At 43.2% G+C, this 24,347-nt stretch overlaps 1 pseudogene; it reads left to right on the top strand.

Moving 5' to 3' along the window:
• Nucleotides 1-19,020: 19,020 nt before the first annotated feature.
• LOC116272063 lies at nucleotides 19,021-19,118 on the top strand (annotated as a pseudogene).
• The last annotated feature ends 5,229 nt before the right edge of the window (nucleotides 19,119-24,347 follow it).

Raw genomic sequence — 24,347 nt, 5'->3', positions numbered from 1 at the left:
GAAAGAAAGAAAGAAAGAAAGAAAGAAAGAAAGAGAAAGAGAGAGAGAGAGAGAGAAAGAAAGAAAGAGAGAGAGAAAGAAAGAAAGAAATTCAAGGCCAAAATGGCCTCCAGAGGCTAAAACTAGCCTCAGAAAACTATGGTCCATGCCCCCTTAGGGACCCCATCTTCCTTCCCTCAACATCACTTTCCCCTTGATTCCACATCTGCCCACTATTAAGCTCATCCAGTGTTCACAGTTACATTTTCACCAGCCCACACAGTTGACCCTGTCTCGCTTGGGTGGCCCCAACCACCCCTAAAACCAGAACCACAACTCCATTCAGTCAACAGAGAATGGTCATTGCAAATGTTGGCCGTGTCACTGCCAAGCTTAAAACCCCCCATGGCTACCCACTGCTCCTGGGAGAAGAGCAAGGGGGCTTTTGCACAGCCCACTAGACCTGGAGCAGCTGGCCCTGCCCAACTTTCCTCCCGCTCCATTCTCCCCTCCTGGCTTTCTTTCCATTCCTGGAATGTTGTGTTCTGTACCGCTTCAGGGCTTGACATCTGCTGTATCCTCCACCTGAAATGTTCTTCTCCCCACCCCAGCCCTGTTCATCCAGCAGACCTGGGTGCCCCAGGAGAGGTTTTCTGGACAACTCCACACTCATACTAAGCCATTTTCCCCTCTTATACGCTCTCATAGCAACCTGCAAGATCCTGCCCCACACCAATTCCTGCAATCATTTAATTAATGTCTCTCCATCCCACAAGGCTCTGATCTTCACGAGGATAATTACCTCTGTTTGTTTTACTTGTTGTTGTATTCCTGAACCCTAGAAAGCTCCTGGAACACAGTAGGGACTCAATAAATATTTGTTGCATGAATAAACACCTATAGTTATGAGATGTGCTGTGGATAAATGTGCACCAGGTATGATGAACCTGACACCTTCCAGCAGGGTCATTAGTTCATTAACAAGTATCCTATGGGATTGTTTTTCTTGCCTCTTTCTCCCCTGCACCTCCCAGAAACATTCCCCTTAGACTGACTGAAATGAGCAAGCCCTTCCTCCACCCAATTCCAGAGTAAGCACAGCTGGTAATTTTCCTTCTGCATTACTGAATTGCTTTGGGGTTAGCAATCTCCTTCCCACCCCACCTGCCTGAATTACCTCGCACCCACATCCAGATGCTGCACAAACAAACCCTTCCTCACTGAGGCTGGCAGGTCTGAGCCACTGCAAATAGAGCCCTTGTGTACCCAGGCACAAAAAGAAAACAACAAGTGGAGTTGAGAAGTCTCTGCTCCCCAGTGCCTTGTGAGCAGACAGCAAATGTCTACATGTTCTCCAGTCAGGTACCCAGGAGGTAGTAGCCTGCAGCCATTGTCTCTGTCCACCTGGACAGATGTCTCTTCAGTCTCACACCCCAGGCACCACAGAAGCCAGTGCCAGCTCCTTGCCAAGCAGCCTGAGGATCCGCTAAAGGCTGATGAGGGTGTGCAGACACACCTGACACATGCCTGGCAGCATCTCCTTAATAAGACTTCTCGGCAAACAGCCCAGGGAGTGCTGCCTCGTCTCTGTGCACACCAGCCAAGTGGGGATGCTGAGCTGTATCTATACCTGGCTCCTCTCAGTCAAAAGGATCAAGGCTGTATTGTCCCCTTAGAAAGGAAGACAAATCACCCTTGTTGCACCCAGGGGTCCAAGTGTTCTTTTCAGATGATTAAAGTTTGCAAAGCTTGTTGTCTTGCATAACTATAACTTTGGGGAAAAGATGGGTGAAAGCTAACTGCAGAATTCTCTCTCTTGGGCCTGACAGTTTCAGAATGCTAAGGCAAGCAGAGGTTGAATCCAGTGTCAAGAGGATTACAGAGCTCTCATAGGTTGCTGGTGGGAATGTAAAATGGTGCAGCTGCTTTGGAAAGCAGTCCAGCAGTTCCTCAAAGTGCTAAACATAGAATTACACAGTAACTCTGAGTAATATCCTACTTCAAGGATTGAAAGAGAATTGAAAACATATGTCAACACAAAAACGTGCACATAAATGCCCATAGGAGCATTATTCATAATAACCAAAAAGTGGAAACAACCTAAATGCCCATCAATGGACAAATGGATAAACAAAATGTGTTATATGCATATGATGGAATATTATTCAGTCATAAAAGGAGTCCATAAAAGGAGTGAAATACTGTTACATGCTACAACATAGATGAACCTTAAAGACATGCAAAGTAAAAGAAGCTAATGACAAAAGGCCATACATTGTATGAGTCCAGTTTTATGAAATGTCTAGAATTGCAAAGCCATAGAGAAAGAAAGTAGAGTAGTGGTTGCCAGGGATTGGGAAGTGGGGCTGACTGCTAACAGTTACAAGTTTCTTTTTGGGGTGATGAAACTATTATGGAATGAGATGGTGGTGACGGTTGCACAACTAAAAATCACACTTTAGACCAGGCAGTGGCTTACAGCCGTAATCCCAGCACTTTATCAGGCTGAGCTGGGAGCATCGCTTGAGCCCAGGAGATTGAGGCTGCCATGAGCTAGGATTGCACCACTGTACTCGAATCTGGATGAACAAGTGAGACCTGTCTCAAATAAATAAATGAATATCACACTTTAAATGTACACTTTGGCGATGTTTATGTTATGTGAGTTATATCTCAATTTTAAAATTGAAAAGAAGAAAAAAAGGCATTGCAGAGGGGAAGGCTGGCTATGATTCAAGCATTGGTAGGTGGTCTCTAAGGAAGAGATTGACTTCCCATCTGCCCAGGATATCAAGTGCCCAGCACATACATAGAGCTGTAAGAGTGAACCCTACCTAACCAGAAGTCTGGATGAGTTGAGGTGTGCAGGCTCATTCTCTCTCCAGGTCTGCAGGATCGCTCATGGCATCTTAGGGGTCACACCTCAAGCCTTCATCCTGGCAGGAAAGAGCTCAGTCAAACCTAGTTGGAAGGCCAGCTGAGACTGTCCCCTAGAGGCCTACAGATCCTGTTGACCTGGTATGACTAAGTAATGCTGCAAAAACTCACATTTGAATAGAATGCAAGGTCTACATAGCACTTTCCTGCCATGGCTGTCTAGAGATTCATGACAAGTCTGTAAGAAAGATCATATTGTCAGGCAACCCAAGGTCACTCAAGTAGCAAACTGGAGCCCAAGTCTTCTGATTTTAAATCCCATGCTCTTTTTAAGGCACACTACCCACACATACCAACAAGGAGACCTGATCTGGGCAGTAGGCTGTGAGACGTGATGCCTAAAAGGAAGAAATCCAGTGACTCACTCAGCCCTCCATCTGCAAGCCATCTCTGTGCTAACACTCCACTGGGCAGGGGTTGATGCTGGCAGGAAGATAAAAGGACAAATAGAGGCCAGAGGCATCTGCTTAGGCCTGTAATCCCAGCACTTTGGGAGGCCAAAGCAGGCAGATGACTTGAGCCCAGGAGTTCCAGACCAGCCTGAGCAACATGGTGATACCCCATCTCTACAAAAAATTCAAAAAATTAGCCAGGCATCGTGACAGGCACCTGTAATACCAGCTACTCAAGAGGCTGAGGCAGGAGAATCACTTGAACCTGGGAGGTGGAAGTTTCAGAGAGCTGAGATCGTGCCACTGCACTCCAACCTGGGTGACACAGCAAGACCCTGTCTCAAGAAAAATAAAAAAGAAAAGAAAAGGAAAAAACTGAAAGACAAATAGACACTATGCCTGCCCACAAAGAACTTCCATGCAATGGAAAGACCAGGCAGTGTTCAAAGAAAGAGTGGTTGATTCTGAGGATGATGAGTGATAAGGAAGGCTTCATGGAGGAGGTGGCCTTCCAGTTAGATCTGTAGCATAAGGTGCTTGAAGGATGATGAGGATTTTGAAAGAAGGCTGTGTAAAAAGGGCATTGGAGGCAAGGGGAACAGCAAGAAAATGGCAATAAGGAACAGCTCTGCACACAGTACCAACAGAATATTAATTATCTAGAATGAGATCAATCTAGATCACTCACTCCTGAAGTGAGGCAGGAGGCAAACAACAAGAGGAAAAACACTGGGGGCCTTGAATGCCATCCTAAATGGGTGTAGACTTCTTCTCTATAGTTAGGGTGCAGTTGCTGTGAAACAAGCAAGAATCAATGATGGCTTAATTCAGGTAGTGGCACTGGGGCTGGGCAGGTAGGGAGAGGAGTTCCCAAGTTTCCCTCCTCTGTGAGTCCCAGAAACTGGGGATGAGTGTGGAGGAAGGGAAGACACAGCCAGGATACTTCTTGTGATCTTATTATATAATAAGAAACATGTATTTTGGTCTTTGTCCTCAGTTCCTGGCACAAAGCTTCTAAAATCTTTGTAATGACCTGGGTGATAAATGTGATAGGAGCATCTTTTGTTGTAATATTTGGTCTTTGACTCCAGTTCCTGACACAGAGCTCCTAAATCCCTGGAATTTCCTGGGAATAGAAGAGTCTTTTGTTCTAATAAGGTGACTCTTGGTGGGATCTTGAATGGGAGCTAGTCACCAGAAAGAACAAGCCATGGTTAGAAGCTTGGAAAAAGCCAGGCAAGGTGCCTCACAACTGTAATCCCAGAACTTTGAGAGGCCAAGGTAAAAGGATCACTTCAGCCCAGGAGTTCAGGGCCAGCCTGGGCAACATAGTGAGATGACATCTGTACTAAAAATAAAAAATAATAAACTAGCTGGACATAGTGGTACACACCTGTAGTCCCAGCTACTCAGGAAACCAAGGCAAGAGGATCTCTTGGGCCCAGGAGATTGAGGCTGTAGTGGACCATGTTCATGCCAGTGTACTCCAGCCTAGGCAACAAAGAAAGACCCTGATCTACTAGAGAACAAAAGAAAAGAACTATCATTTGATCCAGCAATCTCATTACTGGGTATATACCCAGAAGAATATAAATCATTCTGCCATAAAGATACATGCATGCAAATGTTTCTTGCAGCACTTTTCACAATAGCAAAAACATGGAATCAACCAAAACGCCCATCAATGACAGATTGGAGAAAGAAAATGTGGTGGTGCATATACACCCTGAAATACTATGCAACCATAAAAAAGAACAAGATTATGTCTTTTACCAAAACTTGGATGGAGCTAGAGGCTATTGTCCTTAGCAAACTAATGCAAGAATACCAAATACCACATGTTCTCACTTGTAAGTGGGAGCTAAGTGATGAGAACTCATCAACACAAAGAAGGGAACAACAGACACTGGGGCCTACCTGCAGGTAGAGGGTGGGAAGAGGGAGAGGAACGAAAAAAAATAACTACTTGGTACTAGGCTTAGTACTTGGGTGATGAAATAATCTGTACAACAAACCCCCATGACAGGAGCTTAGCTATATAACAAACCTGCTGTATTAGTCCATTCTCACATTGCTATAAAGAAATACTTAAAACTGAGTAATTTATAAAGAAAAGTTGTTTAATTGGCTTATGGTTCTGCAGGCTATAGAGGCTTCTGCTTCTGAGGAGGCCTCAGAAAACTTACAATCATGGTGAAAACAAAGGAGAAGCAAGCACATCTTACATGGTGGGAGCAGGAGGAAGCGGAGGGGAGGTACCACACACTTTTAAGATAGCACTAGGGGGATGGTGCTATTAAACCACTCCGATGATCTGATCACCTCCCACCAGGGCCCTTCTCTAACACTGGGGATTACAAATTGACATGAGATTTCGGCGGAGACACAAATCCAAACTATATTCTGTCTCTGGCCCATTCCAAATTTTGTGTCCTTCTCACATTGCAAAATACAATTATCCCATCTCAACAGTTCCCCAAGTTTTAACTCATTTCAGCATTAACTCAAAAGTCCAGTCAAAAGTCTCATCTGAGACAAGGCAAGTCCCTTCCACCTACGAGCCTGTAAAATCAAAAACAAGTTAGTTACTTCCAAGATACAATAGGGGTATAGGCATTGGATAAATACTTCCTTTCCAGAGGGGAGAAATTGGCAAAAAGAAAGGAGCTATAGGCCCCATGCAGGTCCGAAACCCAGCAGGGCAGTCATTGAATCTTAAAGCTCTGAAATAATCTCCTTTGACTCTATGTTTCACATCCAGGCCACGCTGATACAAGAGCTAGGCTCCCAAGGCCTTAGGCAGCTCTGTCCCTGTGGCTTTGCAGGGCTCAGCTTCCATGGCTGTTCTCAAGGGCATTGAGTGCCTGTGGCTTTTCCAGGTGCACAGTGCAAGCTGTTGGTGGATCTACCATTCTGGGGTCTGAAGGATGGTGGTCCTCTTCTCACAGCTCCACTAGGCAGTGCCCCACTGGAGACTCTGCATGGGGGTTTCAACTCCACATTTCCCCTCTGCACTACCCTAGTAGAGGTTCTCCATGAGGGCTCCACTCCTGAAGCAGACTTCTGCCTAGACATCCAGCTATTTCCATACATCTTCTGAAATCTAGGCAGAGGCTCCCAAGCCTTAACTCTTACCCTCTGCACACTCACAGGCTTAATGCCATGTGGAGGCCACCAATGCTTGCAGCTTGCACCCTCTGGAGCAGCTGCCTGAGGCATATCTGGAGCTTGAGCCACCAGGACACAGGGAGCACTGTCCCAAGGTTGTGCAGGGAAGTGGGGCTCTGGGTCCAGACCACAAAACCATTCTTCCCTCCTAGGCCTCTGAGCCTGTGAAGGGAGAGGCTGCCATGAAGGTTGCTGAAATGCCTTCCAGGCATTTTCCCCATCTCTCAGCTATTAACATTCAGTTCCTCTTTACTGATGCAAATTTCTGCAGCTGGCTTGAATTCCTCTTCCGAAATTTTTTTTTCTACCACATGGCCAGGCTGCAAATTTTCCGAACTTTTATGCTCTGCTTCTCTTTTAAATAAAAGTTCTAGTTTTAGATCATTTATTTCCTTATGCATATGACTGTAGGTTTTTACAAGCAACCAAGTCACATCTTGAATGTTTTGCTGTTTAGAAATTTCTCCTGCCAGATACCCTAAATCATCTCTCTCAAGTTCAAGTTCCACAGAAGTCTAGAGCAGGGGCATAATGCTGCCAGTCTCTTTGCTAACACATAGCAAGAGTGACCTTAACCCAGTTTCCAATAAGGTCCATCTGAGAGGTCTCCATCTGAGACCTCCTCAGCCTGGACTTCATTGTCCATATCACTATCAGCATTTTGGTCACAACAATTCAACAAGTTTCTAGGAAGCTCCAAACTTTCCCTCATCTTCCCTTCTTCTTCTGAGCCCTCCAAACTCTTCCAACCTCTGCCCATTGCCCAGTTTCAGTCACTTCCACATTTTCAAGTATCTTTATAGCAATGCCCCACTTCTCTGGTACCAATTTTTTTTATTAGTCCATTCTCACACTGCTATAAAGAAGTATCTGAAACTGGATAATTTATAAAGAAAAGATGTTTCATTGGCTCACAGTTCTGCAGGCTGTATAGGCTTCTGCTTCTGTCAAGGCCTCAGGAAACTTACAATCACAGTAGAAGGCAAAGGGGAAGCAAGAACATCTTACATAGTGGGAGCAAGAGGAAGGGGGAGTGCTACACACTTTTAAAACAGCACTAGAGGGATGGTGCTAAACCATTAAACTGTTCCTATGATCCAGTCACATACCACCAGGCCCCTCCTGCAACACTGGCAATTCCAGTTCAACATCAGATTTGGGTGGGGACACAACTCCAAACCATAGCACTTGCACATGTACCCCCGAACCTAAAATAAAAGATTTTAAAAAGAAAGAAAGAAATCTACACATACACACAGAGAGAGAGAGAGAGAGAGAGAAAGAGAGAGAAGGCAAGGTCACAGGTTAAAAAAAAAAAAAAAATCCCTGAGCTACAGAATTCAGAGAGCTTCCAGGTTGCTGAACTCATGGAGGTGCTGGGACGGTAGTGTGCCCAGAGAGGGCATGGAAGCTCTGCACCCTTTCCCCATACCTTGCCTGTATTAGTCTGTTCTCATGCTACTGACAAAGGCGTACCCAAACTGCATAATTTCTAAAGGAAAGAGGTTTAATGGACTCACAGTTCTACATGGTTGGGGAGGCCTCACAATCATGGCAGAAGAGCAAGGGACATCTTACATGGTGGCAGGCAAGAATAGGACATGTGCAGGGGAACTCCTTGTTATAAAACCACCAGATCTCATGAGACTTATTCACTATTAAGAGAACGGCATGGGAAATACTAGCACTTATGATTAAATTACCTCCCACAACATATGGGAATTGTGGGAGCCACAATTGAAGATGACATCTGAGTGGGGACACAGCCAAATCATGTCATTGCCCTATGCCTATATATCTCTCCCATCTGGCTATTCCTGAGTTGCATCGTGTTATGATAAACACATAACTTAGTAACTTTTCTTTCTGCTCTCTGTGAACTATTCTAGCAAATAAGTGAACATGAAGAGGAGGTTGTGGGAACCACCAATTTGTAACCAAGTCAGACAGAAGTTTTGGGTGACCTGGGGACCCACTACTTATGACTGGACTCTGAAGTGGGGGTGATCTTGTAGGACTGAGCCATTAACTTGTTGTAACTCCAGGCAATTAGTGTCAGGATCGAGTTAAGTTGTAGGACACCCAGCAGATGTTGGAAAATTGTTCGGTGAGGGGGAAAAACCCACATATCTGGTGTCAGAAGTGAAATGTGTTGTGAATAGAGGAAAACAGTGAATACCTCTTATACACCTCTGAATGCTAGCGTTTGACAGAGACCCTCACCTCACCTACCCCAGAAGCTGAAACAGTTCAGGACTTATATTTAGTGTAAATAGGGAGACATTTTGACTTCCTCTGAAAGAAAACTACTGGCTAGAAAAGAGACAGACTGGGTGCAGGGGCTCATGCCTATAATCCCAGCACTTTGGGAGGCTAAGGTGGGATGATAGCTTCAGCCCAGGAGTTCAGGACCTGCCAGGGCAACATGGCAAAACTGCGTCTCTACAAAAAATAAGAAATTCACTGGGTGCAGTGGTACACGCCTGTAGTCCCAGCTACTCGGGAGGCTGAGTTGGGAGGATTGCTTGAGCTCAGGAGGTCAAGACTGCTGTGAGCTATGATCATGCCCATAAATAGACACTGCACTCCAGCCTAGGTGAGAGTGAGACCCTGTCTCAAATAAATAAATAAATATAATAGAAAAGAGACGGCATAAAGGTGGAGAGTCCTCTGGCCTAGTCTTAGAAACAAGGCCATAAAGGTAGGAACTGTGTCTATCTCAAGTTCATCATGCAACCCTTCACAGAGAACCATATGCAATATGGGGACTTACGAGTGTACTTTGAGATTGTTCTTGCTGGGCATGTCACTATACCACACGCTTCCCCACCCTCAGTTCCTACTGCCAAGTGGCCACAGATGCACCTGCATTGTCAGTTTTCTCCTTCTCTACTGGATCATTTACTTTCCCATACAAGTTTGCTATAGTTTCCCTTGCCTTAAAAAAAAAATGTTTAATCTTTCTTGACTCCATGCCCCTGTCCTGTTCCTTCCTTTCTTTTTTTTTTTTTTTTTTTTTTTTTCTTGAGACGGAGTCTCTATCTCCCAGGCTAGAATGCAGTGGCATGATCTCGGCTCACTGCAGCCTCTGCCCCCCGGGTTCCAGTGATTCTCCTGCCTCAGCCTCCTGAGTAGCTGGGATTACAGATTCACGCCACCATGCCTGGCTAATTTTTGTATTTTTAGTAGAGGTGGGGTTTTGCCATGTTGGCCAGGCTAGGATTACAGGCGTGAGCCACCACGCCTGGCCTCTTCCTTTCTTTCTACAACAAAATTTCATGAGGGTAGTATGTATTCTCACTGTCTCTTCATTTCTGTCCTGCCTTTCTCTCTTACCATCACTCTAGGCAGATGTTCGGGGTAAAATCATTGGCCAATATCCAGGTGGTCTTGATGTTGCTCAATCCAATGGTTAACTCTCAGTCCTCTTCTTAGTTGACCTTTAAGTAGCTAATTGGACATGGGTCGATGCTCTTTCCACCTAGAAATAGAGAGGGAGAAGAATTTCAGGAGGGATGTCTTTGAGGGCCAAGAGGAAATCAAACCTAGAGCCCAAGGGGAGAGGTTGGCCATAGCTAAGAGCACAGATAGTTCATCCCTTGTCACAGGGGAGATGGCAGATACAGTGTGAGGATAGGTGTCACAGTAGGACCTTGGGAAGTTCTATTTTCAGCGCTTTGACCTTTCTCATGGAAATGGGAGTGAAGGGCTTTAGCTGAGAGTGAGAATGGGGCAGAGGTGTTGGAGGTTTGAGAGAGAGAGAGGAGGTATAAAGTAAGTGATCTGGCTGGGCACGGTGGCTCATGTCTGCAATCCCAGCACTTTGGGAGGCCAAGGTGGGTGGATCACCTGAGGTCAAGAATTTGAGATCAGCCTGACCAACATGGTGAAACCCCATCTCTACTAAAAACACAAAATTAGCCAGGAGGTATAGTGCATGCCTGTAATCCCAGCTACTTGGGAGGCTGAGGCAGGAGAATTGCTTGAACCTGAGAGGTGAAGGTTGCAGTGAGCCAAGATCATGCCACTGCACTCCAGCCTGGACAACAAGCAAGAAACATATGCCTCAAAAAAATTTAAAATAAAATAAAATAAGTGATATTGAAAAATGGATAAGACATGGTGCTGCCAGGTAGCATTAAGGGCCAGTTGAGTTAGTGACTATTAATTTAATGTAAGACAGATCAACACATATATTATTTATTTTTTGCAGATGACAAATTTTCCCAAATTCAGTGGTTTAGAACATCAAATATCTATTATCTTACAATTTCGGTGCCTAGGGAATTTGGGAATTTAGCTGTGTGGTTCTGACCTCTAAGACTTTCATGAGATACTGACTGGAGCTATAGTCAACTGATGGCTCAGCTGTGGTAGGAGGATCTCCTATCAGGATGGCTCACTCGCATGGCCAAGGGCAGGAGGCCTCGGACAGGAGGCCTCAGTTCTTCATTACGTAGCTGTCTCCTTAGGCTGTTTCAATGTCATCATGATATGGCAGCTGACTTCCTCCACAACAAGTAAGTGATACAAAAATCAGAGAGGGAACTGCTTTTTACAATCTAGTCTCTGAAGTTGTCTACTCACTTCAGGTTTATTCTATTCATTAGAAGCAAATTGCTATGTCCAGCCCACTCTCAAAAGAGGAATTAACCTCCACCTCTTAAAGTAAGGAATACCAAATCATTTATGGGCATTTTTTTAAACTACCACACCTCGATTGTGTGCTTTACTCCAGTCACACTGAGCTGTACAGGCGCAGGTCAGGCATAGGGCAGATGGAAAGTTGGATTAAGTAAGGTTATGAATATGTGAGAGCAAGAAATCTAAAAACCAGAGCCTTGATGGTGCCAGGCCTCCCAAAATCAGCAAGTGAATTCTGCTGTATGTTGGCTGCACATGGCTCCAGCAACCTCAGCATCAGAACGGTGGGTCCTTACGCTGCTGCACCCCCATTAGCAAGCTTCAGCTCTGGTCACCCGTCTAATTCAGTCCTGCTGTCCACTGGCCTCGTTGGACTACTCATTGTTTTTTGTTTGTTTGCTTTGAATTGAAATCTCACTCTGTCACCCAGGCTGGAGTGCAGTGGCATGATCTCAGCTCACTGCAACCTCCACCTCCAGGGTTCATGTGATTCTCCTGCCTCAGCCTCCCAAGTAACTGGGATTATAGGCACCCGCCACCACGCCCAGTTAATTTTTGTATTTTTGGTAGAGACAAGGTTTCACAATGTTGGTGAGGCTGGTCTCGAACTCCTGACCTCAAGTGATCTGCCCACCTGGCTTCCAAAGTGCTAGGATTACAGGCGTGAGCCACCACATCCAGCTGATTACTCACTGTTTTTGCTCCGGCACAACTTGGACTTCCCCATGGCCTATCATAGCCTCTCCAGTTCCAACTCTCTTGTGACTTGCCTAATACAGCTCTCACAACTTACTAGCAAATAACTCCTTTGTGTTTCTGTCTAAATTGCCAAAAGAGAAATATCTAATTGGCCCTGGTACCTTCTTAAGCCAGGTCACACAGGTCCCATGTCACTGACCAAGCTAAGGTGCTGGTTCCTATGGCACATGATATCAGTGCCCACACCCCTTGGAGCCCTGTATGTTTGCGAACTCACAAGCTCTGGTGTGCTTGCACCCCCAGCAGCCAGCCCCTGACTTCCTTGGCCAGAGGGCTGTACCTCTCTCAGCCTATCAGAGCCACCTTGCCAGAAGTGGCTCTCCAACTGGGGACATATGTCCCTGGGGTGCTTGGCAACATGCTGAAGCATCAACACGACATGTTTTCTTGGACTATGCATTTCATTCAAAGTTTTTTGGTTTTTTTTTTTTGGAAGAGGAATTTTTAACTTTTTTTTTTCTTTTTTCCTTTTTTTTTTTTTTTTGAGATGGAGTCTCACTCTATCACCCAGGCTGGAGTGCAGTGGTGCTGTCCTGCCTGGCTCACTGCATCCTCCGCCTCGCAGATTCAAGTGATTCTCCTGTCTCAGCCTCCCAAGTAACTGGGATTACAGGGTGCCCGCCACCACGCCTGCCTAATTTTTGTATTTTTAGTAGAGATTGTGGGGGTTCACCAGGTTGGCCAGGCTGATCTCAAACTCCTGACCTGAAGTGATCCGCTTGCCTCAGCCTCCCAAAGTGCTGGGAGTATAGGCGTGAACTGCTGCACTCGGCCAATTTTTAATACTTTTAATAAGAATTATGTATAGGAAGCTGCCAGGCTCTATTTTCAAGGAGTACGTATTAGCTCTTCTCCACATAAAGGGTCTTTCTCTTTTCCCTGTTTAGTGGAGAAATTTTGAATGTGGAAAATATAACATATGCATACAAATATATGAAGTAAAACTCATGAAAAAAAGAAAATACATACAAAAAGAACAGAATAGTGGTCTCTTTCGCCCTGAAGAGTGGGAAACGAAGTGAGGGAGGAGCATACAGAGAAATGTAAGTTTTAGGTAATTTTTTAGTTCTTGGGTGGGGTGGTGGTTACATAGGAATTCATCATACTTTTTGTTTTGTTTTTGAGACAGTCTCACAGAGTTGCCTAGGCTGGAGTGCGGCGGTGTGATCGTGGCTCACTGCAGCCTTGAACTCTTGAGCTCAATTGATCCTCCCATTTCAGCCTCCCACGTAGCTGGGACCATAGGCACACACCACCGTGCCTGGCTAATTTTTTGTATTTTTTGTAGAGATGGGGCTCTCCCTATGTTGCCCAAGCTGATCTCAAACTCCTGGGCTCAAGCGATCCTCCCACCTTGACCTTCCAGAGAGCTGGAACTACAGGCATGAGCTACTGCACCCAGTTCGTCATACTACTAATAATAACTTAAAGAAATTAAAGAAAGCCATGTGTTGGCCAGGCACGGTGGCTCACGCCTGTAATCCCTGTACTTTGGGAGGCTAAGGCGGGCGGATCATGAGGTCAAGAGATCAAGACCATCCTGGCTAACATGGTGAAAGCCCATCTCTACTCAAAATACAAAATTAGCCAGATGTGGTGGCACGTGCCTGTAATCCCAGCTACTTGGGAGGCTGAGGCGGGAGAATTGCTTGAATCTGCGAGGCGGAGGTTGTGGTGAACCGTGATCGCACCACTGCACTCCAGCCTGGTGATAGAGTGAGACTCTGCCTAATAAATAAATAAATAAATAAAGTAAAGAAAGCCTTGTGTTGACTAATAATAATGAGGGTATTATGAATCAAGGATGACAATTAATCCAATTTTGAACATGGACAGTAAAAAAAGAAATCCCCACAGCAGGTAGAGAGGGAGATATTTTGAGTTAAGAATCCTGTCTAAGGTGCCTCAGATCTAACAAGCCTGTTCCTACAGCAGGCCTGGCAGTGAAATCAGCTAGGAAGGTGGTATCCACAGCCCCTCAGTCACTCTCCCTTGCAGTTAGGGTGTAGGCTGCACTTTGTATTTCACATTCTTGGGCTGGTAAGAGATAGACTATAGGTAAGCCCGGGATGGGTATAATTGTATGAATTAAAGTACACATGTATACTGAGGGCTCATTTCATGTGTGAGTGTCTAAAAATGTCTGTGACTACAACTTAAACCAAGACAACCTAAGGATTTTGAGAAGCACTAAGAGTATCCAGAGAAAATAGTAACTTCGATGCAGCCAATACAAGCTCAAGACTGACAGTCTGCAAATCTAGATTCCAGCCTCTACTCTGCCACATTCTTGAGTGACCTGGAGAAGTCACTCAAGGTCTTCCTTTGCTCATCTGTCACAGAGGGCGTGGGAGCCTGGAGCCCAGCCCTCCTGTGCACCCGTCTAGCTATGCTTCTCTGGAGGCGAAAGGCTGCTGGGCATTGAACACAGCCATCAGCTTGGGAGCTGGGCCAAGCCTCACCAGGGAACAGTGAGGGGCTCCCTGTTCTGACACCACACAGGTGCACACACACACCTGCTCATCAGGTCCCCGGCCGACCCCTTTACACACACCGTCTCCTGCTTCTGCAACAATGCCGTGCAATAGCAGCTATCATCAGCCACATTCTACAGGTGAGAAAGCTGAGCTTCATCCACAGTTCCTCAGTAGCAGGAGTAGGACTGGAACCCAAGTGTGTTAGCTAAAAGCCCACACGTTTATCCAAGATACCATATTGACACTGTTTAAAGAATGCACCCAGGGAGTTGAACTGGTGGAGTCTGCATTCTTGTCACAGATAGAGTCCCCTCTGCCCTCCACATCTCCCCCTTACCCCCAACACAGGACTACTGGGTTCCTCTGCTGGTCCCAGGTGAGATACTCCCTCACCTTCCAGCAGCAGGTGACGAGGACCAGGAGGCACCAGAGACAACCCCAGCTCCTCACTGCAGGAGCAAGGGAATATGGCCTCTGAGAGCAGCTGGGATTCTAGGCAGCTGAAATTACACTGCGCAGCGACAACACTCAGTGGTAATGCATGTCAGAGGGATCAGCGATGGCTTCAGCAGCTGGTGGTCTCTGCTGCCCCCTAGATGTCTGTTTCCTTCAACAGGCCTCATAGATTAATTTAAAACCAAGTGTTTGGTATAATATTGCATAGTAACACTCTTTTCCTGCCTCATCAATCATGCATTTATCCTACCTTTCCTGTGTGGACTGTAAGTAGTTAACAAGCCAATGCTCTTCTTAAGAATTGCAGCTAATAGGAGAACAAGTGATAGAGGAGTCACCATCTTGCAACCCTTAATGAAATAATGAGTCTGGGTAGCCATCACCAATGGATGCTAACACAATTAGGTGAAAGCCTAATGGAGACCTTTGTAATAGATGGATCTGACTGAAACACCCAAGGCCACTCATCAATCTGTGCATCTATGCATGGGACATGATTGCCTTCTCATATAATACAGTGTACAATACAGGTCCATCTGTGAAGACCTCTGTCCTCCCCCAAAAAATGAACTGAATCCAATCAAACCTCTAGATTTCACTGCCAGTTTAGAGAAAACAAGAGGCTAGTCAGGGTTTCTTAGCCTCTCTATTATTGACATTTTGGATAACCACCAAAAGAATAGTAAAAACCAGTCTAATGGTGAAAAGAAATAATAAAAAATAGTTAATCCAAAAGAAAGCAAAAAAAAAAAAAAAGGAGAGGAAGGAAAACATAGACTTGATGGGACAAACAAAAAGCAAAAAGAAGAAAGTAGGTTTAGATACAAATATATTACTAATTCCATTAAATCTAAATGACTACATTAAAAACAAAATTCTCAGCCTAGTTAAAAGCAACAAAGGACATAGCTTAACTATAAATATATAGAAAGGTTAAAAATGAAAGCACAGAAAGAAATGCATGCAAACACCAAAAGAAAGCTGATATAGCTATGTAATAGAAAAAGAACACCCTGAGGCAAAAAGTATTATTAGAGATAAAGAGAAAGATTTCATAACCATGAAAGATCAATTCATTGAGAAGATGTAGTAAAATTACATACTTATAACAACATAGCCACAAAATACGTACAATAAAAACTGGCAAGATAAAAAGGGAAAATATGCAATCTTGGTATGAGATTTTAATACAATACTCTTAGTAATGGATAGAACAAGCAGACAAAAACACCAGTAAGGATATAGAAGATTTGAATAACACAATTAACAAACTTAGCTTCCTTAGCATATGTAGAATACTGCACCAAACAGCAGCAAAGTCCATGTTGTTTTCAAATGCACATGGAGTACTTACCAAAATTGGCCACCACACACCACACAGTCCTGGTGGCATGGGGACATTTTGTGCATAGTTGATTGATATGGGAGACTGTACCTGACCCAACATGGGTCAATGAGTTTTTTCCCTAGATTTTTGGGCTTGAATCTGATGGTTGAAGCTGTGAAAAATAAAGCTTGGGCACCTTTCCTCCCACCTTGAAAAGGGGATCCCAATGTTTTCTGAGTCTCTGTTTAGGTTATTCATGAGGTCATGCATATTCTACCTCGGTTTTACAATGACATTCCAGAATCTTTAGCATGCATTTACTTTGGACATTTTTTTACTGTGATAAAATATATATAACATAAAATTTACCAGCTTTAGCATTTAAGTGCACAGTTCGGTGGCACTAAATACATTTGCATTCTTAGGCAACATCACACCATCCATCTCCAAAACCACAGCTTTCATCTGTTCATCTTCCAAAACTGCAGGTTTATCTCCATTGAACACCAACTCCACATTGCCCTCTCCTTGTATCCTCTAGCAACCATCATTCTACTCTTAGGCTATTTTGTGACTCAGTTTCTCTGTCACTTAATAGAAGAAAGGCTCCATTGCTGACTGCAGGGATTGTTCTGTGTATACAGGCCTTCTTGCATCTATAGGATTAGGTTTACTGCAGGAAACAAAGGTAAGAGAAATATACATCATATGGGTTTTTGGAGGAAGAAAAGAGACAGCACAAAATGGATGAGGTTTTTGCATTGGGTGTCCTATGCACAGGACTCAGCAGGCCTGCCATGGATCTACCTGCCTAACTCTTTCCCATCGAGTTCATCTTGTGGGCCACTTCCAAAGTATAGATCCACAGGCAAGTTTCACAGCTCTGCTGCTGTCACCTGTGGCAAGCTTCTCATAGTGCCTCTGTGGCTTAATGTCATGAGCCTCTCCATTGTGAGCATTCTGTTTAAGGTCTTGCACCATCACAGCCTGGCAATGAGCTTCAGATGTTTTGCTATAACCTTAGATTTAAGTCATCACATGGCAGGACCAAGACCTATCATGCATTTACTTTTGTTTTTGGCTTAATTTGAGTTGGTTTTGTTCCTTGTACAAAAAGAATCTCTGTACACAGCCTCCTATTAATTTTTTAATTAATAGATTTTATTTTTAGAGCAGTTTTAGGTTTACAAAAAAATGAGAGGAAAATCAGGTGTTCACACACACACAGCTTCCTGATTAGTAACATCTCACACTAGTGAGGTACATCTGTTAAAGTCAATGAACCTATGTTAACATGTCATTATCACTGTAGTTTACATCAGGGTTCCCTCTTAGTATGTTATATTTTATGGTTTTTGACAAATATATGATAATATGTATCCACCATTATAGTATCAGACAGAATAGTTTCACTGCCCTAAAAATCCTCTGTGCTCTGCCTATTCATCTACCCCTCACCAAACACCCAGAAATCTTTTTTTTTTTTTTTTTTTTTTTTTACTGTCTCCATTGCTCTGCCTTTTCCAGAATGTCATATATTTGGAATTATATGTTATGTAGCCTTTTCAGATGGACTTGTGATATGGTTTGACTATGTCCCCACCCAAATTTCATCTTAAATTGTAGCTCCCACAATTCCCACATGTTGTGGGAGGGACCCAGTGGGAGGTAATTGAATCATGGGGAAAAATGATTTGAACCTCTATCATCACAAACAATCCCATTCTATCTCTAATAATGATTTTTGCGGGTCTTTGCAGTTCTGCTCTTACGACAGTGAATAAGTCTCATAAGATCTAATGGTTTTAAAAACGGGGGTTTCCCTGCACAAGGTCTCTCTTGTCTGCCGCCATGTAAGATGTGCCTTTCATCTTCTTCAATGATTGTGAGGCCTCCCCAGGCATGTGAAACTGTGAGTCCATTGAACCTCTTTTTTTTAATAAATTACCCAATCTTGGACATGTCTTTTTCAGCAGCATGAAAACGGACTAATACAACTTCTTTCACTTAGTAATATGCATTTAAGTTTCTTCAATGTCCTTTCATAACTTGATAGCTCCTTCCTTTCTTGCTTTCTTTTTTTTAATTTTAACTATACAATAAAGCACTAAGCTAAAGAAATTAAACTACGGAATATCTATCTGCTCAACGCACATCTTCTGCAGACTGCCGAGAACCACTCTGTGGTCAAGTGATCTCTTATCAGAAAGGAATGCTGGTTAGTTGCTGTGTTAAAACCACAAAAAGGCCAGGTGCGGTGGCTCATGTCTGTAATCCCAGCACTTTGGGAGGCCAAGGCGGGCAGAGCACGAGGTCAGGAGATCAAGACCATCCTGGCTAACACGGTGAAACCCCATCTCTACTAAAAATACAAAAAATTAGCCATGTGTGGTGGCGGGCAACTGTAGTCCCAGCTACTCTGGAGGCTGAGGCAGGAGAATGGCGTGAACCCAGGAGGTGGAGCTTGCAGTGAGCAGAGATCACGCCACTGCACTCCAGCCTGGGCAACAGAGCAAGACTCCATCTCAAACACACACACACACACACACACACACACACACACACACACAAAAAGAAGGGGGAGTCCAGTCACAGCCTCAGATAACTGGCTAAAGGCAATAAGTTAATGAGTTGCCTGTTTCTTGTTCCCCAGGGTTGATTTCTGCATACTCCTTAGGAAAAATTTCTAGTTAAAGATGAGTAAGGATGGGGCATATTGAGGTGTGTCTGACCTCCCATCCCCTCATGGCTGGGAACTCAGTTTTTAAGGTTCCTCTGGGGTCCCTTTGGCTGACAGGCACTCCATTCAGTTGGTTGGGAGGCTTAGGATTTTATTTTTATTTCTTACTCTGCTGTCATCATCTTGAACATATAAATTTTGGTGCTCACTTCAGCAGCACATATACTAAAATTGGAATGAAACAGAGAAGATTAACATAGCCCCTCTTTTAAAAAATAAAACAGAAAATACAACTTTTGATGGCTTTAGAAATGAGTTGCAGAAAGGTGAGTCTGAAAAATCTTATGACCAATCAAGATTTCACATCAATAAAGTATTGTTATCCATTGTATTATATAAATTGGTGAAACAAAAAATGGTACATTTTTGCAATTTGTAGGTTTATGTCATGACTCATATATCACTATTATCCCTATTACATTTTATAAATAAAAATTAATTTTTTAAAAAAAGCTTTATATTTTAGGGGTTTGTTTGTTTGTTTGTTTTGAAACAGAGTCTCACTCTGTTGCCCAGATTGGAGTGCAGTGGCGCGATCTTGACTCACTTCAATCCCCACCTCCTAGGTTCAAGTGATTCTTGCCTCCCAAGTAGCTGGGTTTACAGGTGCCCCACCACCATACCCAGCTAATTTTTGTCTTTTTAGTAGAGACAGGGTTTCACCATGTTGGCCAGGCTGGTCTTGAACTCCTGACTTCAAGTGATCCACCCACCTCAGCCTCCCAAAGTGCTGGGATTACAGGCGTGAGCCACCACGCCAGCTTTATATTTTAGTATTTTAACTACAGTTTTTTTCCTAGATTTTTAGCAAGATAAGCACATTTTCATTTTGCACCCAGCCCTACAAATTATGTAAATTACATGGCCAGCGAGGAGGATAGGTTCCTGTGAAGCTGATTGTCTCTGGTTGTCCTGTAGGAGTCTAAGGGAGAAGAGTAACACTTTAAGCTATTATCTGATATTTACAACTTCGTGTGAATGACTTTCAGATACTGTGATGAAAGAATACTTTTAAATGTGTGAAAAAGATCTCCTCAGGGCACTGCATACAAGGAAAATAGGGAGACTACCATCAAGGTGGGAAAGGGTGATACAACAGGGCCAGGGGCCTGAAGATAAACTCCAGATTTCACCCAGAGTTAGGCTTTGTTAGAATCCTGTTACTAACAGGACACAAATCACACAGCAAACTATTAAAAATGAGAGCAAAGCACACAGCACAACTATTAAAAAGTAAAAATTAAGCTGTCATTTATACGAGTCATTAACAAAACTCCCTTATCACCGGAAGCACGCTAACACCATATATAAAATTGAACATGTGGGGACATCATTCAACCTCTTGTTTAAAACTGGCTTTGAATGGCCCAACTCTAGAGAATTAGAACTGCTTTTAATTATCTGGGGTCCTCTGGAGAGAGATCAACTTCTCAGAGTTCTAAATAGAGAAAAATATCTGGAGTTAATTAAAGTATGCCAATACTGTCATTTTCCATGTGGGGTAGAAAGAACTAATGTGTAGTTAGGATATCAGCAAAAGGCTAGTAGAAACATGAAGTCACTGGTAAATTGAATGCACAACTCCTGGGAAGTGATCAAAATGCAACTGTTTTGTATATTCTGCTGCTTGTCTATTTGTTATTTCTATTATATGTCTATGGCCACCTATGCAAAAAGTGAGGACCTATTTTCATGTGAAAGGAACCTCCACAGTTAAAAATACTCTAGCTAAGGGTAGTGAAGTAAACCAAGCTACTCCTGTTCTAAACAGATTTGAGATTCAGAAAGAATCTCTCTCTCCCTCTTTTTTATTTTTTTTTTTTTTTTTTTGTTGAGGTGGGGTTTTTCTTTTGTTGCCAGGTTGGTCTTAAACTCCTGGCCTCAAGCAATCCTTCTTCCTTGGCCTCCCAAAGTGCTAGGATTATAGGCTCACACCAGACAAATTCAAAAAGAATCGATTGAATAGGGGGGAAAAGAACTAATTCAAGAGACTTTGTCTATAGCATTTTGACTGTATCTTCTCAGTAAGGACAAAAAGAACTGTAAACAAATATTGAACCCTAGTTGGTAGTTGTAATTTTCATGGTAGTATGGGTTTGTGATTCTAAAACTACTTTCTGTGTATTTTCTAATTAAATAAATTAATAAATATATTCAGAAGGATGAAAGCAATATTTCTTATTGTTGGAGAAGAGAATTACAAATATGGAAAGGAGGGAAAGTTAAAGTAAATCGCATTGTGGTCATTTGGAATTGGAGGCCATTTAAACTCAAGTGGCAGGGTATAATTTTTTTTTTCTTTTTTTTTTTAGAGATAGTCTCACTGTCACCCAGGCTGGAGTGCAGTGGTGCAACCTTGGGTCACTGCAACCTCCGCCTCCTGGGTTCAAGCAATTCTCCTGCCTCAGCCTCCTGAGTAGCTGGAACTACAGGTGTGCACCACCACGCCCAGCTAATTTTTTGTATTTTTAGTTGAGATGGGGTTTCACCATGTTGGCCAGGCTGGTCTCGAACTCCTGGCCTCAAGTGATTCGCCCACCCGAACCTCCCAAAGTGCTAGGATTACAGATGTGAGCCACCACTCCCAGCTGGGTATAATTTTTTTTTTTTTTTTTTTTTTTGAGACAGTTTCGCTCTTGCTCCCCAGGCAGAGTGCAATGGCACGATCTCGGCTCACTGTGACCTCCACCTCCCGGGTTCAAGCAGTTCTCCTGCCTCAGCCTCCCAAGTAGCTGGGATTACAGGCTTCCACCATCACGCCTGGCTAATTTTAGTATTTTTAGTAGAGACAGGGTTTCACCGTGTTGACCAGGCTGGTCTCAAGCTCCTGACCTCAGGTGGTCCGCTTGCCTCGGCCTTCCAAAGTGCTGGAATTACAGGTGTGAGCCTCTGCACCGGCACAGGTATAATATTTTTGTGAGTTAAAATTGTATTTTATTTATTTACTTTTATAAAGAGAGCATTATGTTTAGGATTTATGTACCTGGTTTTTTAAAACCTCATTGACCTCATTAATGAGAGAATGAGTGGGATGGTAAAGCTGGTTTAAAGATAACTTGAGAGATTAAGTATTACAGGTACTGAATAAAAGATGTTAAAATAGGATTTTGGGGTGGTATACAAAACTGGTTAATGTTATACAGGGCAAGAAGACTATAACCTTTGGGATCTAGGGTTTTTGTTCTTTGTTTGTATGGTTTTTATTTTTTGTTTTAGTTTTTGTGGTTATTTTTTCCCTGAATAAAATTATTTATAGCTATACTAGACAAAAATCTACATCTTAATATGTAACATTATGGTCCTGGCCCCATTCAATAGTGAATAACAAATCAAATCAAGGTACATTCTCCTAAAGAATAAGAAAATTCATCCTGGTATGGTGGCTCACACCTGTAATCCCAGCACTTTGGGAGGCCTAGGTGAGCAGATCACCTGAGGTCAGGAGTTCAAGACCAGCCTGACCAACATGGTGAAACCCCATCTCTACTAAAAATACAAAAATTGCCTGGGCATGGTGGCAGGCGCCTGTAATCCCAGCTACTTGGGAGGCTGAGGCAGAAGAATCGCTGGAACCTGGGAGGCGGAGGTTGCAGTGAGCCGAGATTGTGCCACTGCACTCCAGCCTGGAGACTCCACCAAAAAAAAAAAAAGAATAAGAAAATTCTTGGCTGGGCCTGTTAGCTAGAGAGTGAACAGAGTGTCCTCTAATACAGAGAACAGAGATCTGTCTGCCTTGAGGCACTAGAAGTGATTTCAGTAGCAGTAAGCAGTCAGATCTTGGTTTCTAAATACTATTCCCCACTAGAGAAAAAAAAAAAACAAAAACAAAAAACAAGGCTCCTTGAAGAAATGCTTAATTTCCCCCCCACAAAAAAAGAAATGTTTAATTCCAGAGCTAGGGCAGAAAAATTATAAGTGGAATCTGGAATATCTTCATGTTCCAGGAAGTAAGGGAATGCTCGGAGAATGATGAGGACCTGTCAGAAGGGCACAGGAGCTGTCCTAAAGGGACTCTCCCTGGCAAAATCTGGGGCAATTTGAGCGTCAAAATAAATAACAATAGTAATGCATTTAATCCATTGAACAAAATAGAAACCCATCTGCCCTTATTTATGTGAATAACTGGGAGATAATGGAAAACTCTTCCTAGCAGTCATGTACCAGCCAATAAAGGAAGAAAAAATACTGTAATTTTTAAAAACACTATTTTGTAATAATCATAGTAGTGGTTGGTTCAGGCAATGAATGCAAAACCAGTAGGTAAAAGTTTGTTGAGGAACAGAATATGTATATGGTCTCAAAGTAGTTCCCAAAAAATAATTGATTAATTTCAAAGGTATTATAAAAATAGTAATTTTACAATGGAGAAAATGACAGCCACCACCTTCACTAAATGGTCGAAATTATCATCATCAGAAATGGAGCAAATCAATATCATGTGCCTCCTGATGTAATGTCCTGAGAAAGACATATCACTTTTATGATATTGTTGCCAAAAATGCATAACTTGAATCTATTCATAAAGAAACATCAGACAAATCCAAATCGAGAGGCATTCTACAAACTAACTAGACTGTGTTCTTCAAAAATGTCAAGGTCACGAATGACAAAATAAGGCTGAGGAACTGTCCTAGATTAAAGACTAAAAAGACATAATGACTAAAGGCATTTTATGATCCTGTACTGGATCATTTACCTGAGAAAAAAATTATGAAGGTTATAAAAGATATTATTGGGACAATTGATGATATTTGAATATCCATTGGATTAAATCATAGCAATATGTCAGTGTTAAATATTCTGATTTTCATACATCCTGAAGTACTTAGGAGTAAATGGGCACAATGTCTGCAACTGACTCTCAAGTGGTTCAGAAAAAATATACACACACAGGCACACAGCACATATATGCATATGTAATGGGGATATAATGCTGTGGATATGCATATAATGGTGTGTATGTAGATGGATGGATGGTGGAATAATAAAGCAAAAATGAAGCAAAAAGTAAATTATTGGTGAATCTGGGTAAAAATTATGCAGGAGGGGTTTGGACTAGTCTTGCAATTTTTCCATAATTTTTTATAAATCTGAAGTTTATTTAAAAAGAAATCCTTCAAAAGACCCCCCAAAAGATTAGTGTCGGCCTCCATCACATCAGTTCAGGGTGTGTAGTCTTAGGCAGACTGGTCTGGCCATCCCAGGGGTGGGGGCTCACACTTCCCAATCAACCAGCAGGGAACAAGTGAAAGGAGGCTAACTAGGCACCATCCTCCCCTTTGGATCATAGGCAGAAAGGACCAAAGCAGCAGGTGGCCCTCTAGCACATGAGGCTTATTTCTCAGTGGAATGGCCAGGGACAGCCCCAAGCCACAGCAGACTCACTCCCACATACACACTAATACCTGTGGAGGGGAAGCCTGGTCTCCTCTGGCCCCTGGCACTCTACCCAGAGGCCCTGCTATCTA

Source organism: Papio anubis, chromosome 1, assembly GCF_008728515.1.
Source record: "Papio anubis isolate 15944 chromosome 1, Panubis1.0, whole genome shotgun sequence".
NCBI lineage: Eukaryota > Metazoa > Chordata > Mammalia > Primates > Cercopithecidae > Papio > Papio anubis.
This window is presented reverse-complemented; position numbering and strand designations above follow the sequence as displayed.